Source organism: Rhinopithecus bieti, unplaced genomic scaffold (genome assembly GCF_001698545.2).
Source record: "Rhinopithecus bieti isolate Rb0 unplaced genomic scaffold, ASM169854v2 scaffold_2554, whole genome shotgun sequence".
Lineage (NCBI taxonomy): Eukaryota > Metazoa > Chordata > Mammalia > Primates > Cercopithecidae > Rhinopithecus > Rhinopithecus bieti.
Window position 1 is genome coordinate 1,497,972 of NW_016804196.1, and position 26,074 is coordinate 1,524,045.

Here is a 26,074-nt window from a genome sequence, read left to right on the forward strand (position 1 = left end):
TGATTAGTACCTAATTATCAGGTACTTGGCAATATTATGATTATCAGGTACTTGGGCGATGAAATAATCTGTACACCAATCCCCCAAGGCACAAGTTAACCTATATAAAAAACCTACACATGTACCCACATGAACTAAAATAAAAATTAAATAAAAATTAAAAGAAAAATGATTTTTTATTCCACATGATTTTCCTCTTTCCAGTGGAACCTTCTTCTATCAAGAGTTATGCACCATCCGTCAACACCCTCCAATCCACTTAGAGAAAACCTGGTGGCATATTGAAAATGAGTCCCCAGTCATGATTACTACATGTCCCATATTTCTAGAAAACTCCATGACTTGCTCTTTATGTCCTGGCATTTTTCACCTTGGATGTCTATGAGTTCAATATGATCTGTCTGCCAGTATGATATACCTAAGATAAAACGGTCCTATGACCTGTGAAATTCCATAGAGGCACCTGTTACATGGAACTAGTTTTAGCTTCTAGAATGGTCAGTCACCATCTATAGTGGGCATTGGAATCACTCGGAGTCTGGTTACAACGACATATTTTAAAGTTGGCTCTTAGGGACTCCAATCTAGGAAGTCTGATGTGATTATCTGAAAATTTGCCTTTTCAACATGTGTCAGAGGTGATCCTGACCTCTGAATGGTCTAAGGACCAGACCAATCTTTGGGCTGCTGTAACAAAATACCCTAAACTGGGTATCTCATAAACAATGAAAATTTATTTCTCACAGTTTTGGAGACGGGAAAGTCCAAGATCAAGGCTCCAGCAGTTGGTGTCTGATGAGAGTCCATTCCTTAAAGAAGGTGACTTCTAGCTGTGCCCTCATGTGGAGAAAGGGGCTGGCTAGCTCGGTCTCTAGGATCTCTCTCTCTCTCTCTCTTTTTTTTTTTAGATGGAGTCTCACTCTGTCCCCCAGGCTTGAGTGCAGTGGTGCAATCTCGGCTCACTGCAAGCTCCACCTCCCAGGTTCACGCCATTCTCCTGCCTCAGCCTCCCGAGTAGCTGGGACTACAGGCGCCCGCCACCTCGCCCGGCTAACTTTTTTGTAGTTTTAATAGAGATGGAGTTTCACTGTGTTAGCCAGGATGGTCTTGATCTCCTGACCTCGTGATCCACCCACCGGGGTCCCAAAGTGCTGGGATTACAGGCATGAGCCACCGTGCCTGGCTTCTAGGATCTCTTTTATAAGGGATTTAATGTCATTCATGAAGGATCCGCCCTCATGACCTAATCACCTCTCTAAAGCCACTCCTCTTAATACTATCACCGTGGAGATTAGGATTTAAAATATTATTGGGGCGGGGGGGACAAACATGTAGACCATTGCAACCAACTAGGTAAAACTATATTTTAAGTGTGTGTGTGTGTGTGTGTGTGTGTGTAAGTCATCCACACTTTACCATGTTGCTTTCTTTCATTCTCCAATGCCTTTCCTGAGTCCACTCTTTAAGACTCAAAAGTCATTTATCTACTCCTGAAGAATTTACCAATCCCTCCCCAATCTGCCCTAGAAGAATTATCAGAATATAATGAACAGCTTTTTATCTATCCCTTGTATTATTTTATTTATTTGCGTACCTGCTTTCCAACTAGCACCTGAGTAACTCTATTTCTTTTTTTTTTTTTTTTTTTTTTTGAGACGGAGTCTTGCTCGTCGCCCCGGGCTGTGAGTGCAGTGGCCGGATCTCAGCTTGCCCCCCGGGTACACGCCATTCTCCGGCCTCAGCCTCGGCGCTAGCTGGGACCACAGGCGCCCGCCACCTCGCCCGGCTACTTTTTTTTGTATTTTTAGTAGAGACGGGGTTTCACAGTGTTAGCCAGGATGGTCTCGATCTCCTGACCTCGTGATCTGCCCGTCTCGGCCTCCCAAAGTGCTGGGATTACAGGCTTGAGCCACCGCGCCCGGCCGAGTAACTCTTTCAGAGTTACTTTTTCAGAGAGAGTAACTCTATTTCATTTTGTCTAAATTTCTTTAGGACCAAGCACAGTGAGTGGCATATGTGATGCTAATAACTGTTTATTCAATGAACAAATTTTCAAATGGCCTTGACTTTTTGAGGTTTTAAAAGTCAGGACAAGGATATTCACATTCACTACTGATTTATTTTTAACTGAGTATTTCCTTATAGCATTTTCCACATTTGCTCATTCTCTTGGTCACCATGTTAGAATGAAGTGTGAAAGTAAGATCACTGCTGTGTGTCAGGAGACCCTTTCAAATACTGAGATATGAGGATCCCCTAATAATATCTCTATCATCCAGTAAAGAAACAGGATACTAAACTGAGAATGCCTTTGTAACATTCAGCTCAGTTCACATGTAAATAAACTCTGAGAAGGTAACAAGCATGAAGTGCCTTTAATTTGTCTACTTTGTGTTCACACACTTTAAGCAAATGATCTAGTCATAACCGTATTTGTATTAATCCTCTGAGTTTCAAGTGGATGAGAACAGAGTTGAGAATGGTCAAAATAAGAACTGTAAATGTAAATGTAAACATCAATTATACACAAAAACGACTACAACATGTAGTTCCAACATCTGTTCATAGTTCCTCCCACTGAAGCATAGGTTAATGATAGGAAGTGGGCATGGTCAGGAAATTGTCCCTTCTGTTTATCCTGTCGTGAGCTGTTCTTCTTGCGGAACCTAAGTCCTGATGATCCTTCTCTGGCCCTCTATGTGCTTTTTTACTTCACATGGTTTTGTGCATGGATAATTGTTTCTTTATATCAAGCTCCTTACTACAAAGAATTCCGACTCTCTTAGTCACTGTCCGAAGTTCAGATTTTTGGTATATGTTTTCTGTTAATACATTTTAAAGAGTTTGTCTACTCTGCTGGCTAAGAAACTGCCACCATATTTAGCTGAGTTATAATATCATTTTCCATTTTCTCTGCCCTGGAATTCAGCTTCTTATCTATGTGTGTCTTGCCATAAGCCTTTTTATTGTTCCCCATGTTCTATTCTACACACAAGACAAGAAGTTGGTTTTCACACATTTTAGTGGGGAGGGGGAGGGGGTTACCAGGAAGCCATAATCCCAATTTTCCCAATTTTAGCAGAAACACAGCCACCATGGTATTTTTTTTTTTTTTTTTTTTTTAGAAAGAGTCTCGCTGTGTCACCCAGGCTGGAGTGCAGTTGCCGGATCTCAGCTCACTGCAAGCTCCGCCTCCCGGGTTCATGCCATTCTCCTGCCTCAGCCTCCCAAGTAGCTGGGACTACAGGCGCCCGCCACCTCGCCTGGCTAGTTTTTTGTATTTTTTAGTAGAGACGGGGTTTCACCGTATTAGCCAGGATGGTCTCGATCTCCTGACCTCGTGATCCGCCCGTCTCGGCCTCCCAAAGTGCTGGGATTACAGGCTTGAGCCACCGCGCCCGGCCCCACCATGGTATTTCTTGTAAAAGCTGATTAAGTGAGAACTTCATACCCAATAAATATGCAAACTACATCATGCTAAGCAATCTACTAACCTTCTATTTGCCTTTTGTTACTCTAACATCATAATTTTAAAACTAATAAATGACAAGTAGAAAGAGTTTATATATAATTTATTATTAAATAGGCCACCCGCAACAGAATTCAGGGGTTATTGGTTGGGCACGGTGGCTCATGCCTGTAATCCCAACACTTTGGGAGGCCGAGGCAGGTGGATCTCTTGAGGTCAGGAGTTCAAGACCAGCCTGGCCAACGTGGCAAAACCCTGTCTCTACTAAAAATTTTTTTAAAAATAGCCATACGTGGTGGTGGTGCATGCCTGCAATCCCAGTTACATGGGAGGCTAAGGCAGGAGAATTGCTTGAATCTGGGGGAGGTGGAGCTTGTAGTGAGCTGAGATCACGCCACTGCACTCCAGCCTGGGCAACAGAGCAAGACTGCATCTCAAAAAAAAAAAAAAAAAAAAAAAACAAATTTGGAGGATACTATATAACCCAAGCTGCCCCTTTCAGAAGTCAAATCTGGCAGCGATGTATAGGTGAGTTCAAGATGAGAAGACCTTAGAGGTCAGAAGACCAGTTAAAGAACTGCAACCAGTCGGGATGATGATGACCGTGGTATCCATGGAGATGGAATTCACCCAGGTTGTGAACCTCTGCTTTTCAACCCTCTTTGGATAGCATAATTTACAATGGTGTGTTGAGTTCTGATACTAGTCATATCAGTTATGTCTTACAGAATTCAGAAAGCCCAACGAAGCACAGCGTTCATTCTTTTTTCTTGCTTTCATGAACCTATTTTAGACTTTCCTCTAGATGAGCACACTTACAATAATTCCAAATCAGAAGGTAATCCACATGTAAAATAAAACATCTAAATCTGAGATCCATGATGATTTCTTTTTCTAAAAGGGCAAAAAAGAAAACGCTGCAGTCCTGTCATCTCTCTGTTAATGAGCACTGAATTCTCAGCTCCAGGTTCTGTAAACCTCATTTAGATGTGTCAGCAAGAGCCAAAGCTATATTAAAGGTCTGAAACAGGAACAATAATTAAGAAGGCTCAATGCCAATTCCTTTTCATCTTTAACTGCTGCTTACAGTTCATACACAACAAATACTAAAAGGTCATCAGAACTCATTTTATAATGACTGTGTATTTATATCCCCCGAATTTTCCCTCTAACAAAGGTAGTGGTAATGGCCTGAGAAGAACTGGATTTGGCCATAGGGAATGGGAATAGCACAGGATAGAAAGAAAGGAAAAGATAAAAAGACCAACTAAATGCAGGATACACAGTACAGGCTGCACTCTGAAAATTCCTTTAAAATCACATCCTACAAAGGTCAGTCTATACATCTCTTAGAGAAAATAAGTCTTAGTATCAAGAATCAAGAGACAATTTTATATCTCACTTCAATTGCTCACTAGCTGTGGAAAACTGGAAAAGTACTTAGTCTCAGGGTCTTGGTTTTGTTATCTATAAAGTTAGGGTTGGGGGACAAATAGTAATACTTGCCCTATGATTTATTTCCTTAGATTATTATGTAGATTAAATGAATTAACTCACATGAAAATGTTTTAATGAGTTATTTATGCATTGCACTAAAGAATAACGTGCTATTCTTATGATTTAACCATTCTCAAACTTTCATTTTCTTTCTCATTAAATAGAAAGGTTTGTTACTTCATAGTAGGGATAGCTTTGAGTTTTGTCCTTGAAATACTTTATCCAGATCTCACCACAGAAGTCATCCCCTCAGAGATACCTGTCCCAACTTAAGCATCTAAGGTGGTTCCTGCCACCTGCTGCTCCTCTTCACTTTACCTTGCAGGTTTCCTTCATGGAAACTATCAAAATCAGCGATTATTTTCTATACTTATTTATATTCTTCCTCTCACACTGGAACATTAAGTCTCATGAGTACAGGTACCTTGTCCACCTTATTCACCATTGCCTAGCATTATGACCAGCAGAAAAGAGGCATATGAGAACATGCCTTCTATTTGTTGAAGGAGTGAGTTCTCAGAAAAGAAGAAAAGGGGAAATGTTTTAGTACTTACAATTTTAATATTTATAACAGGGAAAATTGAAAAAGAAACAAATCTATGCCAGGAAAGTCGGGAAAAGGTTAAGAGAGCTGAATATTATGAGGTTAGGGAATTGTGTTTTATATACAGATGTCTGCTTGCAAGAAGTAGAATTGAGTGACATAAGTTATATGATTTCAGATTTGAAGTTGGAATCGAGTTGTAAATGTGCATATGACTACCACCACCACTATTATGTAAAGAGGACACTAATAACACTAATAACACTAGTAACACTAGTAATAGTTTGGCACATATGTTAGCTACTACTACTAATTTATTATCATTATTATTGTCATTAGCAGCAGTAGTAGCAACAGTAGTAGTATATTCGTGAATATTTACCAAATAATATGGGGAAAACTTTTTAAACAAGTTTTATAGATATTATCTCATTTAAACAGTAGAAAATTCCAGGAAGTAGATGTTTTACAGAAAAAAAAAAAAAGTGACTTTCTCCTTTTTTGGGGTAGTAAGAGGCAGCACTTTGACTTAGGTCTGGCTGATGGTAAAGAGGGTCCTATTCATGGTGCTGAGAAAATTCCCTCATGTGTAGAAAAGCATCAGTATTATGCTTTGGAACTGCTTTTGATTCTCCCATAATGTAAAATGGGGGTCTGGTTTTGTGTTCCTGGACAGATGTACAAAGTACTGAATTATACATAAGATCTCTTCGCATCTGTGAACGATGACAACTGGAAAGTGGTCCCTGTAGGTAAAAGAAATGGGCAAACTGCAAATAAAATTATGCCTCATGCTTCCAAAGGACGGTTTCTGTTCCCTGAATATAATATTTCTTGGTTAAAAATAAGTTTTCATTTCATTTTGGTACCAAAAATAGTATAGAATAAGAGCTTGCCTCCCAATAATGTTCTTACTATAATTACATTATTTTAGGTAAGAATCATGATGTTTAGGTAAGAATCAAGATGTTTATATTCTCACCTTGTAGTGATTCTAAGGAAAATATATGAAATTCTGGCTTTAAAAAAAAGCTAGTACAATTTCCCAAATGCCCCCTAAACTTCCCCTGTGATCGGTTTATTTGGTCCTAGTTACTTATGGACTTTTTGCTCTATTAATATGCACATTTGATGGACTCCTGCTAAAGAAGATGCTGAGCCTTTGAAATGCGAGCATCTTTGGCACCATAAGAACTTGCAGTGCTTATCAGTCACAGTGCCATACCACCACTGATACATTCTCATTGCCATACCACCACTGATACATTCTCATAGCCATAGGACTCACCCTTGAAGTAGAGGCTGATGAGGTTATCAAGAGAGAGTTTTACAGAACCAAGTTATTAACATCTTTGTGCTGAGGTATAACAAAGTACAGAGAGGTACAACATTACAAGTATACAGATTGATGGATTTTCTTATAAAGTGACACACCTATGTAACCAGCACCAGACCAAGAAGCAAAAGTTTATCTGCACCCTAGAAGCCCCTTATGCATCCTGCCAGTCTGCTCTACCTGTCAAAGGGAATCAATCTTTTGACTTCTAACTTGGATTAGTTTTTTCCTGTTTTGAACTTCATATATAATATGTATTCTTTTGTGTCGGGCTTCTCACTATTATGTTTGTGAGATTATTCCATGTGTTGTTGACTATCGTTTTAGCTCAGAATTCTAGATTTTTAAAAGCTTAAAATCCAACTCAATGAAAAGTGAGCATTCTATAAAGAATTCATTTCATTGTCATAAACTCAGCTGGTTTTCAGTCAAGAAAATCTATATCATTTCCCCTCACATAATAGATTAGTACCTTCTCCTACCCTTGGTAACCTGAAACATGAGCATTTCTTTTTTCAATGTATGCTAAGATTATGACATTTTTCTAGAGGGGAAAAGATGTTCGTGGACCTATATTCTAATCATTTGCTCTTCTAGCAAACAGCTGATGAGAAAAAATATGAACCAAATATTGGCCTTTATGAGATGCTGTTTATGGTTTTTTTTCTAAGTGTTGCTAAAAGTGAAAATGTGTAGTTTCCCCTTAAATGTCAATAATCTTCATGCTGCAGATGGAAATACAGTATTTTCTCTGAGTTTCATGGTAAGCCAATTGCTGATATGCAAATCTAAAGCCCTTTGAGGGTATAAGAAATACACATTTTCCCCTGAGTGACCTATTTCTACATGTGGATATCTGTTTGAGCTAAAGTGTACCAGGGATCAGGGCAAGAAAATCACATTCAGCTAGAGCATGTTGTAGTGATTTCACAGCTGCAGATACTCAAGAGCACACATTATTCCAGCTAAGGCTGGCATTAATCTAATCTCAAAATCCTTGCTTCAGTTCAGCCTATTTACAAAGTCATCACAATTCCAAGATTTGCTTTTAGCCAATTTGTCCCAGTTAGTGAAAAATCATGCCCCCTTCTGGGGCATCTGTTCCACCTGCAATTCAGAAGTCATGCTCATCAAAAGACCCTCATTTTGGAAGGTTCTAAGCCTATCTGCAGATTTACAAATATATGCAGAGGATTACAAATACAACCTGCTGTATTTTGAAAATAAATGTAGAAGCTTTCACAAATGTTCACTGTCCTTTGATACAAACAAGTGAAAAATGATTGTTCTTTGAAGTCAAGTGATATTTTGGTGTAGATTTTCACTCTGGCTTATAAGAAACAGGCAGACCTTGACAATACAAAAGAGGTTGCATTTACATACTGCTTCCAGCAAATTCTTTAGAATGAAAAATCACCACAAGAATATAAAACATGCAGACCATAGACCTATCATAAGCACTGCAGTGCAACTGAAGGTTCAGCAATCCATATGGAAGTGAAATATGCATAATGCATTTCAGAGTGAGGTCTTTGGTCTTGCCTCCAAATGGCCAAATGAACCAAACTGACATTTTCCATATGGATTCCACTCTGGTGTCTTTTCCAATGTTTCTTTCTCCACTCAAAAATTTTTGTGCCCCCCTCTCTGGGAGTTTACATCCTAATCATAATTTTAAAACTACTTCATATTCTACCTACTCTGTCTGAAGCCTTACTAAAGGGTGATATTAAATAATCTCTCTCAGTGATTATAACAATAACTACAACAACAACAGAAACAATAGAAACTTCCATTTTTGAGCTTCTGGTATGTCCTAGCACTTCTTTAGATGTTGCCTATTGTCATTCCTACAATTCCCTAAAACAGAGTTTATGATTCTCATGTTGCATGAAAGGAAACTAAAGCCATAAAAATTAAGTAACTCACCTCAGGCCACACAGCTAACCTACAGCAAAATATAGGTCGGCCTGACTCCAAAGTCATGCTCCATCTCGCATGCTGCACTGATTCTCAGGAAATCTGAATAGGGCAGGGTTTCAAGCAGTACCTGAGTAGGGCCCTTCTTAACATGAAAACGTATCAAGTAGACTTGACCTCTTTAGTATTAAAGTATTTTTTAAAAGGAAATATTGCTAATTGCACACACTATTGTTGTATTAACCAAATAGCTGATTTACAAGCATATCATATAAGTAGGTGTTTCATGCTGTCCATCAGTTCTCAGTCATGCAGGAAATTATTTGATCAGTGTCTCAGTATTATATTTATTATCTTCCTGAGTTCCTTCCTTGTCCCTTTTTGTCATGTGTTTGTATGTGTGAATGTATGTGTGTGATCATTTTCTACAAAGGCTTAACATCCAATAATTTTCATTTTTATTTGAGCTTTGCTTCCCTTTGTGAAACACCCTACAGTGTTCTGCCATCCCATTCCATCAATCTCTCTTTACTGTGTGTTTTATTATTTTCTCCTTACACATTTCCTTCCATTCTTCTGTACATTTTTCTATTCCTTTTTTCTAGGAGGAAGAAAGAGGCGCTTCTATTGCTACTTCTACCGCTCTTGATGCCCCCAGTGCGTCTTCACATGCTCCTCTTTGTCCTAAATGGTCAGTGCTTGGCACTGGTGCAGCTGCAGCTGCCCGTCATCAGGCTTCCCCTGGTGACCACTTTTCCCAGTCCCTTTTCAATCCATTAGTTGACTTCAGGAAGCAATACTAAAAGCATTCCCTTGGTGTGTGGAGTGGTTCTGAGGTTCACCTTTTAACCAAGGTTCTGAACAATAGAATTTCTATTCATTTTCTCTCCAGAAATCAAGTTATTTTAGGGAGAAAGAACATGTTTCCTGGCAGAGGACTTTCTTGACTATTCTCTCTAAAAATGAAACAAACCCAGATCCTAATGTGTCCTAATTCCCTTACTATAAAGGGTCTCATCCCCTCAATGGTTTCCAAACTGTCCTTGAAATGTATTTGTGAATCATTTCTGAGAATGTAGCATTTGGTCTTTAACTCTTTGCAACCAAATCATAAGTCACAGAAACTCTTAGTAAATTATTGTATTGGTCAAGTTAGTCAAATTTAAGGGAAGTCAAAGAAAAACAATTTTTTTTTTCTGAATTGTTAAGAAATTGCAAAGATGCTGATCTATATACAATGACTTGAATGTTCAGTTAATTTGAAATGTATTATTCACTAACTATCAGTGAACACAGTCTGATTTATTATGACATAAGCAATATTTTGAGTGGAAAATTAGTTCATATCTTGAGGGACTTGAAAAATAAAACTGTGATGGGATAATAAACAGATTTAAAGAACAAAACCAATGAAACGAAAGAACGATTTTGACCTCCACTTTGGGCAGCAGATTATTCAAGTACATGCTGTGAGAATAAGACACACAAAATAAGATTAAAGGAGATAATAGTAGATCTTATCCTTCGGGTCTCGGTTAAGTGCAGACATGTGATTACTACAGACAGCCGTTACATGTTTCAGATGATTAAAAACAATTTTGAGACTCAATGAACAAGGTGAATAACTCCACAAAAGGGAATGTTATTTTGAATACTATAAAGAACTCAATGAATTTTCAATAGTTTTGACAAAATATCATTTTGATGATTAGTGGAGCATGAGCTATGCATGAAAGAGAAAAAAAAAAAAAGCTTTACCTAATTCATCCAAAATATCATGTTTCTCAAACATTTACTGCTTCACATCACTTTAAAGCAGAGAAACTATTGTTTGGAAAATCCTTCCCCTGGAAAATTGTCATTCGACTTGTTAGGATGACCAATGTTATTACTGAGAAAACAACTTTCCTGAAAACAGGTTCACACTGAGAATAAAACGAATCAGAATTTTGCAATTTGTTGTTTCAACTCTAAATCTATTAGTTGGGCAGTAGTCTACAGGAAAGGATAGAGTTTTAAAATTTACCTTTGGAAATTGTGGATTTTCTTAATGATGATTTGACAATCAACAATTTATTCTGTGAGTGGCAACTGTTTAATGCTGGGCTTTGTATAGCTTGACTTTTCTCAGCTGCACTGTATTACACCTGAGTCATTTGAATTGCAGCTGGGAAAGAAAAATCAGTTGGTTTCTTCAATTAATTTTGCATGTGCATGGCTTCCCAAGGAAAACTAATGCTCTTCCAGCTTATCTAAATAAAGGCTAGTCAACATTGCCCATTGTGCTCAGCACTGCATGCTGAGAAAAATAGAGCTTGTGAATCTTAACAAATAAGAAAAACCTATCAAACAGTTGTCTGATAGTTTCAAAGAAATGTTTTTTTAGATATTCAAAAGCTCCGTAACATATTCAAAGAAACTTGATGGACCCATTCACTGTGTCAGTTGAACAGTGAATGCCACCTTTGCTGCTACACTGCATGGTCTACAAATTGTCATGCTTTGTTCAATAAAAAACATGCTTTATGTATTTTTAAAATCCCAAAGGTCTAGAACAATATTTAAATTTTAAAAATATTTCCAATGCTGAGCAAGTTTTCTTTTTAAACAGACATTGGGAGGATTTGCAGGAATAAGGTAACATTTTATATACCTGAAAGGATGTAATTAAAATCGTCCAATGGATTAACAAAAATCTCCTGCATTTGTAAACATCAGTGCTACTGTGGAGGTTAGCTACTCTCCAATGGGAAAACTCCTACTGTATCCATGTGAAAGAAGAAAGCTTTAAAGAAATTTTTTTTGGTGAAATTACATGAATTTCAATCCTGTTGTCATTTTTCCCTCCACTATATATATACATATATATATATATATACACATACATATATATATACATACATATATATATACGTACATATATATATATATATATATATATATATGTGGGCTGGGTGCAGTGGCTCACACCTGTAATCCCAGCACTTTGGCAGGCCGAGGTGGGCAGATCATAAGGTCAGGAGTTCCAGACTAGCATGGCCAATATGGTGAAACCCCATCTGCTAAAAATACAAAGATTAGCTGGGTGTGGTGGCAGGCACCTGTAGTCCCAGTTACTCGGGAGGCTGAGGCAGCAGAATCGCTTGAACCCGGGAGGCAGAGGTTTCAGTGAGCCAAGATTGTGCCACTGTACTCCAACCAGGGCGACAGAGCGAGAGACTCTGTCTCAAAAAAATAAATAAAAATTATGTTGCCAATGCTTGGAATCCCTTTACCATAAGCTATTTCTTAACAAAAGAAAGAAAATTGCAGTAGTACAGCTTTCTGAAAGACATGTTTATCTCTCTTTAAAAAATAATCCTATGCAAGTACATTCCCGTTAATTTTACAAAGTAAGCAAGCCTGGGACTGGTTGGAGAAAAAAAGTTAAATTTATCACAAATATCCTCTTCCATGAACAGATAACTTTTTTTTTGTATTTTAGAAAATTCATCAAATATTATATATTCACTTTGTAATAAGTTGTTATGTAAAACCTTATTTAGTTGGTATTTATTTCTGTGTCCTGATCCATATAATTGTAAAGTATACATCATCAAATGATAGAAGTTCTTTCTATCATTAGAAAGAAATTCTTTCTAATATGCTTTTATCTTTGTAAAACTCTAAGAGATTTCAAAAATGCAGTAACTGTATCTTGTTAAAAATATAACAGAAATATGCAGTTTGGTATAAACAAAATATAGATTCTACTACCTTCTCTTTTGAAATCACATAGGAGAGAAACAGAAAACAGCAGTTCTTTTTAAGTGTCAAAAGCACATAAAATTGTTGTCTGGATTAAGTGAAATGATATGAAAGCACTTAGAATAGTCCTAGGAATATAGTAAATATTCAAGAAATTGTAGCTTCCCTCATTCCTCATCTCTATATGGCAGAAATCATGCTTTTGTGTACGCCTGCATTCTAATATTTCACATATTGTGTGACACATTGAGGGTACTGAATAAATATTTGGTGAATCTTCACTAAGCATCAGGTAATGTCTAAAGTTTAAGGGATACAGATGGGAAAGAACAAACTATATCTGCCTTTGATGTGCCTTGCTTTTTGCCATATCTTGGCTATGGAGACCATTTAATGATGCCACAAATCTAAGAGGTCAAGTATCAATGTATCACCTCAGAGTTAGATTCCCACCTCTATCAATATTCAGGTTTTTAAAATTGGGCTAAAATAATATACATCATAGGCTGAACTCAGTCTGATTAATCAGTAAGACTGATTGGAAGGGAATAGCAGAAACAGAAGCTATCTAAGCAAATAGTACAATACCAAGTGGGCCTGAGAAAACACTAGTAACTTAATTACAACTACTTAAAGTTGTTGATTAATATTGTTCTGGAAACAATCCCCAATTGTTTAAAGATTTTTCATTTAAATATCAATATACTTTCTCAAATTAGGAACATCTCTTTAAGGATTTGCTCCCTGAATTTCACCAAATCTTCAAGTTCAAATAATATTTCATTCGTTTCTCAAGACCCACTCCCAAGCTTTCCTCTACTCTCACTTCTAATAAGAAATAAGGTCAATGAATTTTACGGATGGAGGCTCTATAATTCCTGTCTCTCTTTTGGATCTAAAGCAAGGAGAGTTTGTGCTGTAACAAGATGGATGCTTGAGATATATTTATGATATTTTTTAAAATGCCATTTCTAGTCAAATAATTTCATATTAAATAAATTATAATAATTGCCCTCAGATATGAAACACTAGATGAAAATATGCTGATGATCTCTTTGTAAAGGCCTGCAAGTCTCAACACAAAAGTTTCACCAATGAATAAGAAAAAAGGTGGGCAGATTCTAAAGGAAGGTCTGGTGGTACACACTCAGCCCTAACACATTGTCTTACTGACCTTTACACAAACTGCTGAAGAGTAAGGCTTGGGTCGCCATTTATATTCCATGTGAATATTTGTTACTTCCCTTTTCCCTTGTATTCATACAATCGTGGGTGATTGATGCAATTCACTGGTTTGTCAGTGATCAATCATATTCTTTCCTTAGAATTTTAACTAACACTAAGAATACAGAAAACACTTATTTTTGGAAAGGGAGATCTAAAAGACTAGGAACTAGGTAGTTTTCATGATCAATAGCAAAGGAAAGGCAAACTCCCTCACTTCACTTGCAGAGCTCTCCAAGATCTGTTCTCTGCCAGATTAGTCTTCACCTAGCACATATCCCCTATAAATTTATGCATAGCCTCTCTAGTGAATTATTTACTGCTTTTATACTTTTTTGTTCATGACTTAATTCCCATCTAGTGGTGGTCCACAAATATTTGGTAGTGAATGAGTAACAAATGAATACCAGGCTGATGAATGGTTATAGAAAAGGAGAGATGAGAGAAGATGCAGACTCACAAGTACCAGCCTTGATCCTTGAGCTTCCTTCTTCCCTGGGCTCCCTTTCTTTCTTTTTTTTAAAATGTCAAAAAGCAAGGCTCATTAAAGGCAGATGTAGTTTGTTCTTTCCCATCTGTATCCCTAAAACATTAGATAGTACCTGATGCTTAGGAAGACTCACCACATATTTATTCAGTACCCTCAGTGTGTCATACAATATGTGAAATATTAGAATGTAGGCACACAAAAACATGATTTCTGCCATATAGAGATGAGGAATGAGGAAAGCACACAATAAAACATAGTATATGGTTTCTAATAAGCCGAGTGCATTTCACCTGATTGAGCTATTGCCCTAAATCCTTCAAATAACAAGACTGTACCACGAATTTGGGTTTGTTTCTACTTCTTAAACCAAGAGACCACAGTCAAGACAGTAGGTTATCCAGGAAGCAGACTTTATAGAGTAGCCAATTATTACAGATCTCTAATTTTCTCTCTGCAAGGAAACAAGCAATTGGAAAGGACTAACGGTCAGCTGGCAGAAACTCATCTTTTCTCTAGGGAAATCTGACATATGTCAAAGATAATTGATTCCCACCCCCACCCCACAAACAAGAACACTCTCTGGGTAATTTTAAACAAATGAACAACAACAACAAAAAAGTGAACCACTGCAAATTTTCTTATCATCCTCCAATTATATGGTTGCAGGGTGGCCATGAAACATTTTCTAAATGAGAAGTCACTAGAATGTAGACCCAGTGAAAAATTGCATTATAAAAGCATATGCCATAAATATTCTTCCCCAGATGTGTATTTACCACAAGTGGTCATTTATACAGATAAGTCTTGTCTCTCGTTTTGTAGTACATTTTGATGGCATCAGATCTCACAAATATAAAAGAAAATTGCATGAGATTGGAACAACTGTGGATCTTCACAAGTATAGACAAACAGGGTTGAACGTCATAATAATGAATAGAGGCAGCAAGGATAAAGAGAACCCTTCCATACTCTGCTTCTGCATATAGATCTTTAAAATGTGATGTAATATAGTGAAAATATCTCACAAAATTACTTCCTGAAGGTGAATTAGAAATTCTTAAAGACTACTCTAATTCAACAGAATATAAGAAAAGCAATAATCCATTCAGAAAACCAGGTTTAGTCCAATTTTTCAAGTTATTTTAATTAGTTGGATTATATTTTACTTGGAAAGGAGGACACATTTTCTGCTAACATATGTATACCCTTTTTAAAATTAATTTGTAATTAGAGATCTGGAAGAAAGAAGCTATAAAAAGTCTATTCAAAGACTATCTACTCTCACATTGAATCAAAATAACAATATTCGCAAGGATAAACTATATTTTTTCAAAATCTAAAATTAAATACATTATATAAACATATCATTTATACGTGTTTATTATGCCCTATTCATCTGCTTTTTGTTGCCTAAATACTTAAGCATCTTAAAAGTTTCATCATGGAAGTGCCTTAATGCCAAATGCATCAAGCTCATTATTAATTATTTTCATGCTATATTGGCAACAAGTAAATGTATATGCTTAGTAAAATATTTACATTATCACTTTATTGGGAACTAAAATGAGCTCACAATAAAACATAGTATTTTGAGCCTTTAAAGCTCTTAGAAAAATATCCGTCAACACTAGAGGCATTAGATTATGCCTTTCCTTTAGCACTATTCTATGCACTGTTAAGTTGAAGAGATATTAGAATTGCTACTGTACCACAGCATGTTAGGTTTAAGTATTACAGTGAAAGATCTCAGTCTAACACATTTTATGAAATCCATAAATCTTGCTGAAACAGTAAGGTGGTACATTAGGGAACTATAAATGCATGATCTCATACCATGTGGAGTATTCAAATGAGAAATACATATATTTCTATATAAACTTATATAGGTCCATCCTTATTGAAGCTCAGCAGACATAAAAATATGTGTAGCCATATTCTCCCAGTGTGTAGGATATTCACTAAAGACCAATAAAGGCTTTATAAATTGCATTATCTGTGTGGGACTATAAGGATAGCACTTAGTGTACTATAACCGTCACACTCCAAGGGGTACCCTGATATTCTAAAACAGTTACTGCTACTTTCAAAGGTGTGTTCTTGTTTTGTTTTTAACAAGGAAACATCTTGGAAACCCGCAGAGATGGACCCACTCCTTATCAAAACAAATGTTATTTATCCAAACTCTTGTAGAATGGTATTGGTTCTCTTGTCTCATATTGTCTATTTGATTTAATAAAAATTCATTAAATTTCTTTAAATATAATTTTATAACCATTTTCAGCTGATCATGGAATTTTAGCAGTTCAAATATAGAGTCTCTATTTTTCTTTGTCTCTGAAATAATGCTAAGGCCAAGGACACATTATTGAAAGTAGTATCAGGCCGGGCGCGGTGGCTCACGCCTGTAATCCCAACACTTTGGGAGGCCGAGGCAGGTGGATCACAAGGTCAGGAGATCAAGACCATCCTGGCTAACATAGTGAAACCTCGTCTCTACTAAAAATACAAATAAATTAGCTGGGCATGGTGGCAGGCACCTGCAGTCCCAGCTACACCAGAGGCTAGGTAGGAGAATGGCGTGAACCCGGGAGGCCGAGCTTGCAGTGAGCCGAGATCGCACCATTGCACTCCAGCCTGGGTGACAGAGCGAGACTCCGTCTCAAAAACAAACAAAACAAAACAAAACAAAAAGAAAGTAGTATCATTAAGTATTCTGTTCATAGTGCATGAGTGTTCAAATTACTTATTTCGGAAGTCTTACTAAACAGAGTCATTACTGTAGAAAGGGCATTTTTAAAACATACATGTAGTGAGAAATTTATTTGCCTACAATGATAATAGCTAAAGTAAAGTAGTAAACTATGACTGGCCTATAACATGATTCTGGGTGAACCAAGGGAGGCTAAAAAACTAATTTAACTAATCAACACAACTAAGCTATATAAAGAATAATTCTTAGAAACATTATTCTTGGCATTAATGTGATATTCATTTTTTCCCTTGAGAATTTGAGAATTCTTTTTCTTACTCAGATTAAACAACTGTATGAACACAATTTTAGACACAATTCAAAAGAGAACACATAGCAAAAAAATAAAGAATGTCTACTGCAATGACTCAATATGTGTGTGTTTACTCACCATAGTTACACACTTGTTAGAAAGCTGTCAGGATAACGGGTCAACTGAAATTCACAATGACTCTTGTCGCACCATGCTCAGGCTCAGGCACATCGTTTAAAATGATGAGAACACAGGGACATCAAGAGGGGAACAACAGAAACTGGGGCTCACCAGAGGATGAAGTGTGGGAAGAAGTAGAGGATCAGGAAAAATAACTAATGAGTTACTAATTGCTTAATATTTGGGTGAAACATAATCTGTACAACAAACCCCCATGACTCTACCCATATATCAAACCTGAACTTGTTAATGTTTCCCTATATATCACACCTGTACCCCCGAACTTAAAATACAAGTTAAAAGTAAAATGAAATGAAATGTGTTAGTTTCGTTAAGATTGAGAGCTAACATTTTATGTTTTTTTCATGTACCACATCATGTTTTGAAATATACATATATTGTGAAATGGTTAAATAATTAGCAAATGCATTACATTGCATAGTTATTATTGTGTGGTGGGAGCACTTAATATCTATTCTCTACATTTTTCAAGTACACAATATGTCATCATTTAGTTGAAGCAATTGTGATTCAAAAAAGAAATGTTTTGTGAAACTCATAATGAGAGGATAATTTCTAGAGAGAATATCAAAACACGCACAGGTAAACTTTATAAAGCCCCTCAAAACTCAGGAAAATATTTTATTTCTTTGCCATTGAGCATTTTGGAAACATTCACCACTCTAATACTAAACTGGATACATGAGATGAATTTATCTCAGTTCATTACTGTTTATTGCTGAAAGTCTAATAGAAGATATTGGCAAATTTGGTCCATAACATCTAAAATGCATTTTAAAGTATTTTAAAATTACATTTTACAAAGTAGATTTTGTTTTCTACAAAGTAGCCTAGAACTTTTATGTCAAGCTTATTTTATAGCATTTAAAGAGGCTTATTTCATTTCTTAATGACATACCCAAAATAATAGTTCACTTTTATTTAGTTCACTGAAGTATAGATTTCTAAGCCAAATATAACATTCAGAAATATACTGTTTCAATAACTTTCACAATTTCAAGGAAATATAGAAAACTTTCACCAAGCTTAGCCTTATGAAATAGTAATGATAACATTTTGGAGCTGGAACATTCTAACAGTCTCAGTTTACATGTTTTATGCTGATTTTAAAAGATTCTCAAACTCCGAGTCTACATTTGATGAGGTTCACATGGATTGTGGCAGATGCAGGAGCAGATGTCATCAAATGCGACCAAGCTTCTAGTCAAAGATGATGGCAAAGTTAAGGAACAATTGCCCTACTTCAGGTCAAAGATAATGGCAATTTGAAACAGGGCAGTAACGAGGGAGATGGTGCGCAGTAGAGGTATTGTGCCTAAAATGGTGAAGCCAGTGTGAAACGGAAAGGTTGGAAGTACCATTTGGGGCATGTTAAGATGGGCATGCCTGTTGAATACATAGATGTCCCATAGGGTGTTGGATATATAAAAAGTATGAGTTGGATTTACACATTTGGAAGTTGTTAGCATAGGGATGGTATTTAAAACCATGACACCGAATGGGTCTCAACAAGAGGATGAGCACAGGTAGAAAAAAGAACTCAAGGACAAGCTCTGGTGGATTTGTGTTGAGTATCTCTCCCTCCCTGGATCACATCCTCTCTGTTGACCTTTTTAATTCAGCCATTGCTGTAGCAGCCAGCTGCTATGCAGCTATAGCCTCACAGCTCCCTATCTCAGCTGAACTGTGTTATCTCCTGGTTTTGCTCTGGGCTTGCTTTCTGGCCACTACTTGGGAGCCTGTAGTAGCCCCCTCAGCCATTCCAGTGCACGTTTATACCAGGAAGATTTGAGGTACGGGTAACAGCAATGAGGCAACCCTTCGTCTGTGAAATAAATATCCCCCTCATCTACATGTTGCCTGGGCCACTACTAGTTTTATTCTCTACATCTAAACCTTCTGGTTTCTCAAAAAGGCCGCAGAAAGATTGAGCCTCAGTTATTCAAAATAGTTGTAATCAACTTAATAAATCACCTTTCATTCGGTTTTCCCTCCATCCCTGATTCAGTTTTCATTTTGGCTCCCCACTCCTCTTTGGAATCACTTAATAAAAATAATTACCTGCAGGCAAGTCCTTGTCTCTGTAATTTCCTTGCCGGGGAACATAAGCTAAAGCAACACCTAACATTGAGAGCACAAAACTGAGAATGAGCAACAGAAATGGTAGGAGGAAAACCAACAGAATGTGGTGTCCAGAAAGCCAACTGAAAAAACTGTAGGAGGGGGAGGGGTCACCACCTATGTAAAACACTACTTCAGGTTCAAGTGAGGTGAAGATTGAGGCCTGACCATTGCATTGAGCAACACAGAGGACATTGGCAATGTTAACATGAGCACTTTATTCCAGTGAGTGGCACATCTAGGGCAGAATAAGAGGAGAGGAACCATAGACAGTGCGTAGCTGGCACATTTAGTAGCTTCAAGAAGAAGGTTTGTTTGTTTAAAGAGGCGAGGAATAAGAGCAAGCTTGTGTGCTACCAGGAATGATCTAGTAGAAGTGAAGGGGTGATAATGAAGGAGAGAGCAGGGAGAACAAGAAGGACATGATGGAGCTATCTAATTTCCAGGCAGTGGGGATGGCTCTAAACAGGACCATCTGTGCTAAATTTTGAGTGAGGAGAGTTTGCGGGGCAGATGCTAGTCATTAAGAAGACGTAATGGTGTGCGAACATGGAAGTTTTCTGATCAACTTTATTTTCTCAGTGAAATAGAAAAAAAATTCAGTTGAGAACGGGGATAGAGGAGGAGAGTTTGGAGACTGAAGGGGAAAGAAAATATAAAATAGACATTGAAGAGAGAGAGAGAGAATAGACTGTTGTAACTTATAGCGAGTAATTTCCTTGTATTACATCATGTGTCTCCCAGATAGAGAGATCTCTTATTTTCATGATGCATCAAGTTCTCTCCAACATTGATACCTCTATTCATTATTAACGCAACAATGAGTGCCATAAAGATACCGGTGAATTTAAATTGCATGATATAAAATGTTTTGTAGATATTGACTGCTTTTATAAAATAAATAATTCTAGGTGCATCACAAGAAAATGGTATTAATTTGCTTCAAAAGTTCTCTGCCCATTTCTCTGACATGTCTATGTGAATATGGTCTGTAGACTCAAGAAGGCAGCCTGTGATGGGAATAATTAACATGCTGGGCACAATCAAGTCATTTGATCAAGTAGAGTTGGCCTCTAGTGCCCTCCACTGCTGACCCTCAGCTCCTCTTTTAGGAAAAGGAACCTCATCCCCACTCCGGCTTCCACCCCTTCATGTTTACATATTATTGTACATATTTGTTTCTAATTTCTTCACCCATATGAAGTGCAAATAACTAATACAACCTCATGCTACCATTTTCAGGGTTATCTGCTTTATAATTAAATGCGGATGAAGTTTTAGACATCAGGAACCAAGTAGGAATTACTTGAGACACCCTGAAGCTCCTACCTAATATTACGCTATGCAAAAAAAAAAAAAAAAAAAAAAAAAAAAAAATTGTTCACTTGGCTTGTCGTGACCAAATGGAATTCCTTTTATCACCCTGTACAAAACAGCCATTCTCTATATTTATATTCAGTTTCTATGATATATCGGCCTTTACTGAGATATAAAGCTGCTCATTGCAATATTTTCTCTAAGAAATACTCACGGTGTTGTCAGAATCCAGATGTCGTCTATGGCAGTGATTCAGTTCTTGAGGTGCATAATGCTACAGCAGATGAGGAACTCTTGCTTTTGGAGAAACTACAATTTTCACAATGCGGTTAAATCAAACATTAGCTCAAGTGATTGCAGGTGAACGATTAAGAACCTGTTGTGAAACAGGTGTCTTGTGTTTGCTTGACTCTTCTAAACAAGCAGGTTGGCATGGCAAACAGGAAAGAAGCCCATTTCTTTCTCCTGAATGTCTATGGAATTAAAATATATTCTTCAGTTTAAAACATGTTAATTCAAGATGGAAGAATGGGCACAGAAATTTGATTCTTAAAATTTTGAAGATCCTCCAAATAAAAGACTAAAACATAAGCGAATGAATAAATAAGCTAACAGTTTAGGCAGTGAACCTATAAGTGCTAAGAAAGCAGAAAATGTGTGGTCAACAGCAAAGGAGAAATTTCCATAAATTCCTTGAAGAAAGAATATGGATGGAAACATGGGAAGATGAAAAAGACAAATAATTCTCTAGCCCATAATACACTACAAAGACACTACCAAGAAGATGGGGCTATACCCTGTTGGCAAGAATCCTGCTGGTTGCAAACTGAGCTCAGAATCAACAGGTAAAGCTGAATTCTAAAGTAAAAAGTGAAGCCCAAAATGGAAGGACTCTGTGAAAGTCTGTAGATGAGATATATGGCACAGGTCTCAGTTACCATCCTCATCCCCCTTTACTTCACCAGCCCTCAGAGCAAAAATAGGCTTTATTTGTCTTCTTATAGCCGAAATCTCTACTGTAGTAAAATTTAATAAAACATATAGAGACATTTAAGGTGCAAGGCTTAGGTGTCTAATCCCCAGAAAGCCACTCCCTTTCTGGGACTTGGAGCTTCAGTAGTCTGAGAGTTAACTCCTACTTGCTCATCTTAAATGGCAATCTGCTAGTTCATAACACACCTGTTTCACCACGAGGCGCTCCAAAGCACAAATTCTACTTGAGAAAAAATTTATTGGCAAGCATCCTTTTATAGCAATAGCAGAAGGAATTCTCGCAATATAAAAATCTGTGTGGATATCAAAGGATCATTAGGCATATGAGTGAAGAAACTAGTATGAGAGAAAAACCAAGTGAAGACAGAGAGAGAGAGAAATATAGATTAAATAATAGAGTAAGAAAACCACAAAACTTTTTTTAAAACCACCTTAACAGTCCAAAAAATGTTTTAAAAAGTTATAACTAAAATAAGAGGTGTTATGGAAAAAGGAACAATCAAAAGAGAAAGTTATTTTAGGCAATTTAAAGAGAGAAAGAAATGTAAAATATGAGAAAGTCAAGAATATTGAGGTTCTAGAAGAGAATAAATAAACAAAGAAAAATTACCAAAAATATTATATAGAAGCTCTCAGAGCTAAAGTATAGGCAGTTTCCATCCCCACTGCATGATGTGCATAATCACATAAAAATAGACCTACACCTTGTTTACAAAAACCGAATAAATCAAAAGTAAAGATATTTTTTTTTTTTTTTTTTTTTTTTTTTTTTTTTGAGACAGAGTCTTGCTCTGTCGCCCAGGCTAGAGTGCAGTGGTGCAATCTTGGTTCACTGCAAGCTCCACCTCCCGGGTTCATGCCATTCTCCTGCTTCAGCCTCCTGAGTAGCTGGGACTACAGACGCCCGCCACCACGCCCAGCTAATTTTGTTTTTGTATTTTTGGTAGAGATGGGGTTTCACCATGTTAGTCAGGATGGTCTCAATCTGCTGACCTCAAGATCTGCCCAACTCAGCCTCCCAAAGTGCTGGGATTACAGGCGTGAGCCACCGCACCCAGCCAAGATAAATTTTTTAAAATATTCCAATAGAGGAAAATATTCAAGAAAGGTGAGTAAAAAAAACCACAGGACACTTACAAAGAAAATAAATAAGACTGACATCAGAATTCTCATCACCAGCACTGGATTCTAGAAGAATATATGAAAATTCCTTTAAAAGTATGACAGGATACTTATTTTTGACCTATTACACTGCCTATGTGACTAAACTAGTGTTTAACAATGAAAGTAGACATTTTCATACATAGAAGTGCTCATAAAATTTACCTCATAGATATCCTTCTTTAGGAGAAGAACTCAGAAAAAAAGAGAATCAACCAAGAAAATGGAAGCCTAGATATCCCCAATGCAGGAGAGCAGCAAATGAGAATCTCAACATAAGCCTGGCGAGAACCTTCCCTGTTTAGCACAAAACAACAACAACAACAACAACAACAACAACAACAAAACAAACAAAAAAAACACACAAGGAGTCCTGAGAAAAGGGACCCAGAAAGAAAGGATTCCAAGATTAGAAGGTAAAGGTGAGCTACTGGGGAAGTAATTGAGGAGAAAATTAAGGCAAATTGTGGAAGAAAAAGTAATGCAATTAAAAGCTTTAAAGAGAGGAAAAATGAGAACTATGCAACAGATTAATGATTCAAATACAAAATACAAAGCATAATAAAATGTAACATTATTTTAAGCATTACATGGAGTGAAAGAAAGGAAAACCCAATTGACCTTGTTGCTAAGGACATTCTTCCTCATGTGGCCCAGTGGCTCTGATACAAGACCTATAGAGAAGGAAATGAAATCCCACTGTACTACGTAGGTTGGCCCTGAGCAATCTGCATAAGGTCATTATGGCAGTTTTAAAAGACACGTGTAAATTATTTGGCACTCCTCCCAACAAGAGGTGGAATCTCTGTCACCTATTCTTGATTCTGGGTCACCCAGGGTGACTCCACTTACAATAGAACGAAGCAGAAGTGGCATTGCATAAATTTCAAGTCACACAGCTTCCTCCTCCTCTTTGGAGGCCAGCTCTCTTTGGAGACAGCTCTTGGAGTCCTGAGATTCTGAAACTGCCTTGCTATAGAGAAATCAGGCTACATGGAAAGACCATGTGCAAAAGCTCTGAACGCTTTGACTGACAGTCTCAGTTGAGGTTCCAGACAATAGCCAGCATCATCCACCAGACGTGAGGAATCATTTGAAATGACTTTGCCACCAACCACTTTACAACTCGTCAGTCTTTGACTCTTTTCAGCTGAAGTCTCAAATATCCTGGAGCAGATATAAGTTGTCTTTTCTGTGTCCTGGTGGAATTTCAGACCACAATCTGTGAAATTAGTGAAATTATTATGCCACTATATTTTCAGATGGTTTTTACTCAGCAATAGATAACTGGAACACTGTCTATGGCTCATTAGGATAAAAAAAGAATGATTCAAGTTGATTACGTACATTAATAAAATTAAACAAGAAAATAAGCAAAATATAAGTATCAAACATTGGGGTAAGGAGAGGAGAAAATAGACTAGTCTAAGTGAGCTAAATGCTCATTTTATATGTCTAGAAATCATCAGATAAAGTTGATAAATCAATGAGTCTTCAAAATAATGAGTCAAAAATACGTGAGCTATGTAAATGACCTAGAGAAAAATATAAAATTAAAGCAATTTTGAAAAGAGGCTTTCTCTGAAGAGTGATACCTGAGTTTAGGAAATAAAGCTTAAGAAATTGTTCATAGTCACTTAAGATAATTTGCATTATTTTGCTTCCAAATATATGTATCATTTGAATATAAATGTATTTGAAAAAGTTACAAATACTTATTATGATTTCTACTTTTATTTAGCAATGACAAGTGCAAATGAAAAACAAATTTTAAAAGTTAATGCAGCAAGATGTTATAAGTTTCCACATCAAATTATCAAACCTGAAAAACACCAAGTTAGTCAATATTTGAAGACTTAATTCGGCCAATTTTCTCATGCTGTTGATGCTAATGTGACTTGCCAAAAAGCAATCTGTCTTGAAAGAAATCTGTCAATATACATCATGAACTGATACATGCAGGTAAATCTACATGCTCAACAATGTTCATTTCAGCATTATTTGGGAAAAGATTTTAGTTTAGCTTAGACTTTATCAGTGCTGAACAGTCATGCTTGTCAGAGGAACTGGTGAGGTAGAATCAATACGACGCTTATTCGAATGTGGGTTGAGGAGCTCCTTGGGACAATATGAAAGCTCTTTCTGTGGCTTCTGTTTAGACAGATCTTAAGAAGCCTAGAAAATTGATGGTACAGGCCAGTTGATTTATCATACATGAAAGGCAAGAAGCCTAGAAAATTTTCCCCATAATTACACATCTTAATCCTCTGCAGAAAAAAAAAAATCTATTTAGGGCAATGTGTCAGCAATAACAGCACTGCTTGGTGACCCTTTAACAAAGAGTAAGTTAATGACAGAGAGAGAAATGTACCCTCATTTTTTTCTGAGACTATTCCTGAGTCAATGGAGAATTTAGTGCATCAGTGGCATCAAGTGCAAAAAGAAGGTTCCCGAGAGCTGTTGGTCCTGGAGGAGCATCACACGCCAGGTAGCACCAGCAGGAATCATCTTATTCATAAGCACTTGTGAGTAATCCCCATGGACAGTCAGTCATACACGGAGGCACAATTAACTTCCTTACTTGCTGTCCAAGTCTGTTTGTGCAAAACCTTGAACAGATGTGGGCAACAACCAGAGAAGTTAAACATATGTAGCAAAAATATTGAAAACAATCCAAAAGTATTCATCACTGGAGGAAAGATTATGTTATAGTTTATTTTGAAAAAGTGATGCTTGCCAAGACCAAAACATGCTCATATAATACAGCAAAAAGAAAAATTCAATATATAGGCTACATATGTAATACATAGGCTCTATATATAACATGTAGCCTATATATATGTGCCATATATACATATGTGAGCATGTGTGTTATATATTTTATATTTATGTATTATATGTACCTATATATTATATATAAAATATAACATGTATTTATACATAAGATACACCTTTACATATTACACATAAATATATATCCTATATAGTCTATCTTTATATAAAATATATAAATATAATATTTTGATATATATCATATATTCATATATTATCT

At 36.8% G+C, this 26,074-nt stretch overlaps 1 long non-coding RNA gene across 1 annotated transcript in view; it reads right to left on the reverse strand.

The window, feature by feature from the left end:
- Positions 1-24,067: 24,067 nt before the first annotated feature.
- LOC108526396 (uncharacterized) overlaps positions 24,068-26,074 on the reverse strand; it is a 9,530-nt gene continuing 7,523 nt past the window's right edge. Inside the window, exon 3 of the long non-coding RNA XR_001884510.1 lies at positions 24,068-24,244. This is a non-coding gene — a long non-coding RNA (uncharacterized LOC108526396). The remainder of the gene's footprint in view (positions 24,245-26,074) is intronic.